General features: G+C 41.7%; 1 protein-coding gene and 1 non-coding gene across 2 annotated transcripts in view; both read left to right on the top strand.

Annotated features, from left to right (window-relative positions):
• The window catches only part of PLD5 (phospholipase D family member 5), a 457190-nt gene that overhangs the window by 23150 nt on the left and 427898 nt on the right, over positions 1 to 6142 (top strand). The window lies entirely within an intron of this gene.
• Positions 5415 to 5541, top strand: LOC115872463. Its single transcript, XR_004047863.1, has one exon. It is a non-coding gene; the product is annotated as a small nucleolar RNA SNORA44 (small nucleolar RNA).

Below are 6142 nucleotides of genomic sequence, written 5' to 3'. Positions count from 1 at the left end.
CAAATGTTTTGAGAATGATGAGGGCAACAAATGTACATATATGCTTGACATAATGGGTGTATGTGTGGATTATGATAAGAATTGTACGAGCCCCCAATAAAATGATTAATAAAAAAAGAAGAAAAATTAGAATAACTTTAGAATGGGTCATAAGGGAGATCAAATGATAAGGTGTTAAATTCTAACCTAACTACATCTGCCGTAATCCACTTCCCAAGGCGTTCTGCGTGAGGAAGGCTCTTCACATCCCTCATCTATGCTCACTGGAGGCTTAATCCACATGTATTTCACTGGAGGCTTAATCCATATGTATTTCCCCTTAACTTTTTTTTAAATGAAACAATTTTTAAATAGGTCAAAACAGGTATTAAATAAAATATTGTATTTTAACCAATCTGTGTTACTATAATCATCTCTATAATACTCTCTGTCTGACAACAAGGCAATTCATATTCCTGTGACGATGGTCAGAGGGAATTCACTGGAGGCTTACTTTATGTGTGGGCGCTGTAAATGGATTGGGCTCCCACTGTCATCCATAGCCTTCTGCAAACTAGGTGTTCACAATGTAATCTCTGATGCAGTTCCTGCCTTCGGTTTGGATTATATTACTTACAGTCTTTGGATCAAACAAGCAGGTGTGCTTCTTCCATGTGAACTTAGTTGACACGTCACTTAGCTGGCTGCCTGTTTGAAGACATGACTTTAAGACCCCAGACGCTATTCTTTCAGATAGCTGGGCATCATCTAGTGCCTTCAGCACACTTTGCTGTGGCGCTCAATATTCAGTGATCACTTCGCGAGGGCGAGTATTAATAGGCAGGCACTGTCTTGATTCATCTCATCGAGGGTCTTCCTGTTTTCACTGATTTCTTTATGAAGCATGATGTCCTTTTTCAAGAACTGGTTTCTCCAGAAAGCAGGTTTGTTTAGTCTTCTGTCAGTCCATGGTACTTTCTATATATATATATTTTTTACTAGCTATAATTTGAATGCATCAATTGTTCTCTGATATTCTTTGTTCGTTGTTTCATAGAGTACAGCCTAGGAAACCCTATGGGGCAGTTCTATTCTATCCTATGGAGTTACTGTGTGTTAGGATTGACCTTATGGCACTGGGCTTGGTTTTGGGATGAGATCTTATGATGATTTAGAAATGGCTCCGGCAGTACAGCAAAGACATCAAAAAATGCTTCTCCTGCTTGTGATAATTGCAAAACCAAGATGTAATTATTTAATGTAATACATTCTTCTCTATATTCATTCTAATTTTATACCAAAAACTAATGAGTTACTAAGAATCCCTGATGGCACAGTGGCTGCGGTGATCAATTGATGACCAGAAGATCCTCATTTCAAACCTACCAGCCACCCTATGGGAGAAAGATGTGGCAGTCAGCGTCCATAAGGATTTACAGCTTTAGAGATCCTGTGAGGAGCTCTACTCTGTCCTATAGGGACACTGTAAGCTGGAATGGACTGGCAGTGGCTTTTGGTTCTGGCTATATATGCTTAATTATGACATAATTAAAGAAAATTTGGGAGATTATAAAAAGTCAAGATATCATGTTATTTTTATCTACAATTTATAATACTATATTAAGTTATCGTTGTTGTTTTTGAGTGTTGTCGCAGCAGTTTTGAGTCATAGCAACTTGTGTACAACAGAACACTGTCTGGTCTTGTGCCATCTTCAGAATCAGTGCAATGTTTGAGCCCTTATTTCAGCCAGGTGTTAACCCATTGCCTCGGGCTCTTCCTTCTCTTGGCTGACCCTCTCCTTTACCAAGCATGATGCCCTGCTGTGGGGAATGGTCTCTTCTGGGAACGTATCTAAAGCATGAGAAGGAAATCTCCCCATTCTTAGTCCCAAAGATGATTAAGGCTGTACTTTGTGCATTCTCTGCCAGTCTTTAGTGAGGCCATGTTCTTCGCTTGTAAGTGATATGAGGCATTTGATAGTTTCTAACAGTTTAGTGAGTAATGAAAGCATTGGTCATTTAAAGCAATGTTCTCTGTGTCACAAGTAGGGCTTCACCTAGAGAAGCAGTGCTTAGTGGGTTTTGGGGTTTTTTTTTGTTTTGTTTTTTTAAATCATTTTATTGGGGGTGCTTACAGATATTATAACAATCCATAAATCAGTTTTAGCAAGCAAGCTTATACATATGTTGGCATCATCATTTTCAAAACATTATCTTTCTACTTGAGCCCTTGGTATCAGCTCATCTTTTTTCCCTCCCTCCCCTACCTTCCCACCCTCTTGAACCCTTGATAGATTAGATATATACCTGTGCTTAGTTTTCGACCAGTGATAATCACAGATCTTATCTAATCCTGTCTGCCAAACCTCCTCTTTTATTAACGTGCCCATTTAAAATGTTTTTCTTCTTCACTCACCTTTTCATTCAGCATCTTTCTTTAAAAATTACTAAATCTGTAACAAAGTTATGTTAAAGATATTCTGAAATAAAAATGATATTCAATAATATTGAAAAAATGTCCCCCCTAACTTTAGGATGGCTCTTCTGTCTTGCTTGCATTTGCCTGTGAGACATGTCTTACAGCTGCCTCGTCACTGCTGTTTCCAGTCATGAACTTGTTTGCACTCCAGAGCCTCAGTCTAACCCTTTTGCTCCTTCCCAGCCTGGGCCAAGAGAAGAGGGTGTCTGTGGTCTCATTGCTTCAGGAGTGGTGTCAGTCAATATATTCCTCAGGCTCCCCCTGTTAGGGTCAGATGCAGTTTAAAAAAATTTATGGAACCCCTGCTACATTCATAGTGAAGCCTGGGTGAAGACAGATCAGGTTGGAACTGGACATGAGACCATTCTCAGATTTGTTTCTGGATTCTAGACTTAAGAGCCATGATCTTGTTAGTAGAATATTTTACTAAGCCTCAGGTTCAGTTAAGGCAGCTCCGCTTGGCTTGGTTAAGTGACATGTTTCTGGCTCATGTGGTCACGTGAATGACCATATAGGCTCCCTCGGACAAGAAGACCAACTGTGAGGGGAGAGTAAAGTGGCATAGAATGCCAGCGTGTTCAGGGCGATTCAGAGAAGGATGACACAGCATGGCCAGAGCCTTGGGCACGAGGAGGCACGTCACTCCAGAACTGCCTTCCCACGTCAAAGTTGGCAGAATGTGAAGTCAAACAGCTCAGGAGGAGTTAATGTGAGGAAAGAGAGAAGACCTGAGAAAGGGAAAAGTGTATTCATTTACCCATAGTGCACACAGTATTGAAAGAAGCCATGGTTGAGCCCTGGTGCCGTAGTGGCTTACCAGTTGACCTCAAGGTCAGGAGTTCAAACTCACTGGCTGCTCTGCAGGAGAAAGATGAGGCTTTTTTCTCTCATAAAGATTTACAATCATGGGAATCCAGAAGAAGCAGTTCGCCTCTGTCTAATCGGGTCTTTGTGATGGACTCTATGGTAGTGAGAGTGTGCTTGTGTTAACTGATTTTAGAACAGTCTGAATAAAGGAAGGCTTATAGAAAAAAAACAGACCATGAGACACACCGAGATTGTTCTGTAGGAGCGATTAGCGATGCTGAAGGGGTAGTTTTCTTCAGTTATTTAGATACCATGGAAGAAAGTGAAAATGAGTGTGGGATAGTTTATGCTTCATGTGGAATATAGAGCAAATCTTGACTGGGGTTTGAGGTGGTATGTATCCACGCATCTTCAAATAACAGCCATTCTGGTTATGTAGAGCCTTTTGTGGAGACTGGCCTGCTGGTCAGAGATGTAGTGATGTGTGGCTCACGACATACTCCATGATGAAGTGACTGGGTGACAGGAAATGACTTGAAGCTAGAGAGACCATTCATCAGAAATTGCGTGCAAGGAGACCGGGTTAAACCAGCTGCTGAAAGCAGGGGGAGTTATCTGCTGTAACAGGCAATTACCGTAGATCTGCAGAGCATTGGAACTACCTGGCTCGCAGAGAAGGGGCTCTCTGTAGGATACTGGGCAGAAAGAGCACCTGAAAGCTCATAAAAAGTATATGTGGGTGTCTTTTGGGCCAAGTTCACCTGGAGAAGGAAGAAAAGTCGGGGAAAGCATCTAGCCTTAGAGTCCTGAGAGAGGGAAGCAGGACGGGGACAGACCCAAAGGCAAATGGAGTTACTAGGAATGACCACACATTTAAAAGGGGCATATTTTTGATGTTTCGGTTCCTTCCCAAGGACCCCATTTTAAATTGGAAAATAACATATTGCTTGTTTCCTTTGGCTTAGCTTAACTCTAGGGAGAGCAGACATCCTGGGGGGTATTGTCTTTTGTGTTCATGAATGCTAAGAAGGAAGGTGCATGAGGTATATTTTGAAGACTTCACAGCATGGGTCCCCGCCTACTTGCGCATAATTCCATGAGTCTGCTTGTGTGGAGATGCTGTCCTGCCTAGCACACGGGGAAGGAGCTTGCTCCCTGCCGCCAACTGAAGGCTGTGAATCAATATCTACACCTACCCTGTGCTGGGTTCCCCAGAAAGAAAGTGTGTGGGCGAGTAGAGGCCCAATCTTGGGCTTCCTGATCTGCCCTTTATACAGTTCTCTTCTTCCCACTTAGCGTAGTCACCATGTGAGCCTAGCTGGCTGGTTCTAGGTACCTATCTTGCTTCACTTATTCCTACTCATCCTCCTTGTAAAGATTCACATTTGTTTTGGGCATGCTGGTTCCACAACCTGGAAATTGTCCTCTGACTCTTAGGCCAGATCCTGCCTGGATTGTGTTCTTGTGCTCACATCCTTCTACTTAACACGTAGATAGATGTTCGTGGTAAATCAAACTAGGACAACTGTGACAGAAGTGAACTTCGGGAAAAGGGTAGGGCCAGCACTTTTACCCTGAGAACTTTCACAAATATTCTTTTTCCTTGGGAAATCCACACTTTGCTCTTCCCTATTATTTCAAGAAGTGCAGGCGTCCTCAAACTATGGCCCGCGGGTCACATGCGGCCCTCCGAGGACATTTATCCGGCCCGCTGGGTGTTTTTGTCGTGTTTGTTTTTTAACTTCAAAATGAGATATGTGCAGTGTGCATAGGAATTTGTTCATAATTTTTTTTTAAACTATAGTCCAGCCCTCCAACGGGTCTGAGGGACAGTGAACTGGCCCCCTGTTTAAAAAGTTTGAGGACCCCTGCCTAGTGTAAGATAAAAAGCAAAGGTACCTACAACAGTAGTGATAACTGACCAAATAGGAAGTTCTGAATAAAATTTTAGAAAATTGATTCTTTTTTTTAGAATTTTAATGATAATCGTGACGTATCCTAAGATAAAATAGTTTAAGTATTTCTAACTTCATTTTCTAGTAAACCTCAGCCAGAAGTACAGAATGTCAGATTTTTTTTCCTTTGTGTCATAAATCTAAAATCTTTGCAAATTCACTGATCTGTGAGGTTTCTATCTGAGGTGGCTTCAAAAAGTTCAGGAGAAATTAAGTTAAAAGAAAATTTGCTCCAACTGCATTCAGGATCACCTTGGAAAGACTTTGACAGCTCAGGTCAATGAAGGGTCTGCAGCTGCCACCCGCCTTGCCTGTCACACACAGTCTCCAGGGTCTGGACAAGGAAGCCTCCTGCCCAAGTCCAGGTTTCCCTCAGCTTCCGCGAAGATCTGGCTGGTAAAACAGCCTTGAAATGTGACGCAGCACAAAAGATCTAGAGGTTTGAGCATGGAAACACTAAGGGAAGGAAGAACTTCAAGCAGGCTATTTCGTGTGCAGCAGGAAAATTTAAATGTACCTGGTTTAATACATAAAAAGACTTGTGGGGGGAAAAGAAAAGTTCATTGAAACCCTCATACATAAATGAATCCAAATCAGTGGTTTGAGGAGGAGATGTAGCGTATTTGAGGAGTGTGATGGCTTTATTCATATAACCTTGTGCTATGTTTATTGGCGGTAGAAACTGATAGGCTGCTATTTAGAAAACTGAAAATCAATATAAGTTGAAGATGGTAGATAGACAAGTTGCGCTTGATATGTTCCTTACACAGACACAAATGTTAATGCCTAACAAAGAAATGGATTGTGAATTTCAAATCTAGAGTTTCCGAGAGGAAAAGTCCATTTGAACTTGATAATTGCAGAGTATAAGAATGAGGGTATAAAGATTGCTCAGGGGACTTTGGCAAGTTGAGCAAATA

Source organism: Echinops telfairi, unplaced genomic scaffold (assembly GCF_000313985.2).
Source record: "Echinops telfairi isolate 266 unplaced genomic scaffold, ASM31398v2 ScPeMD7_7424;HRSCAF=8462, whole genome shotgun sequence".
NCBI classification, from domain to species: domain Eukaryota; kingdom Metazoa; phylum Chordata; class Mammalia; order Afrosoricida; family Tenrecidae; genus Echinops; species Echinops telfairi.
Note: the sequence above shows the minus strand (reverse complement) of the source record. Positions and strands in the feature narration are given on the sequence as shown.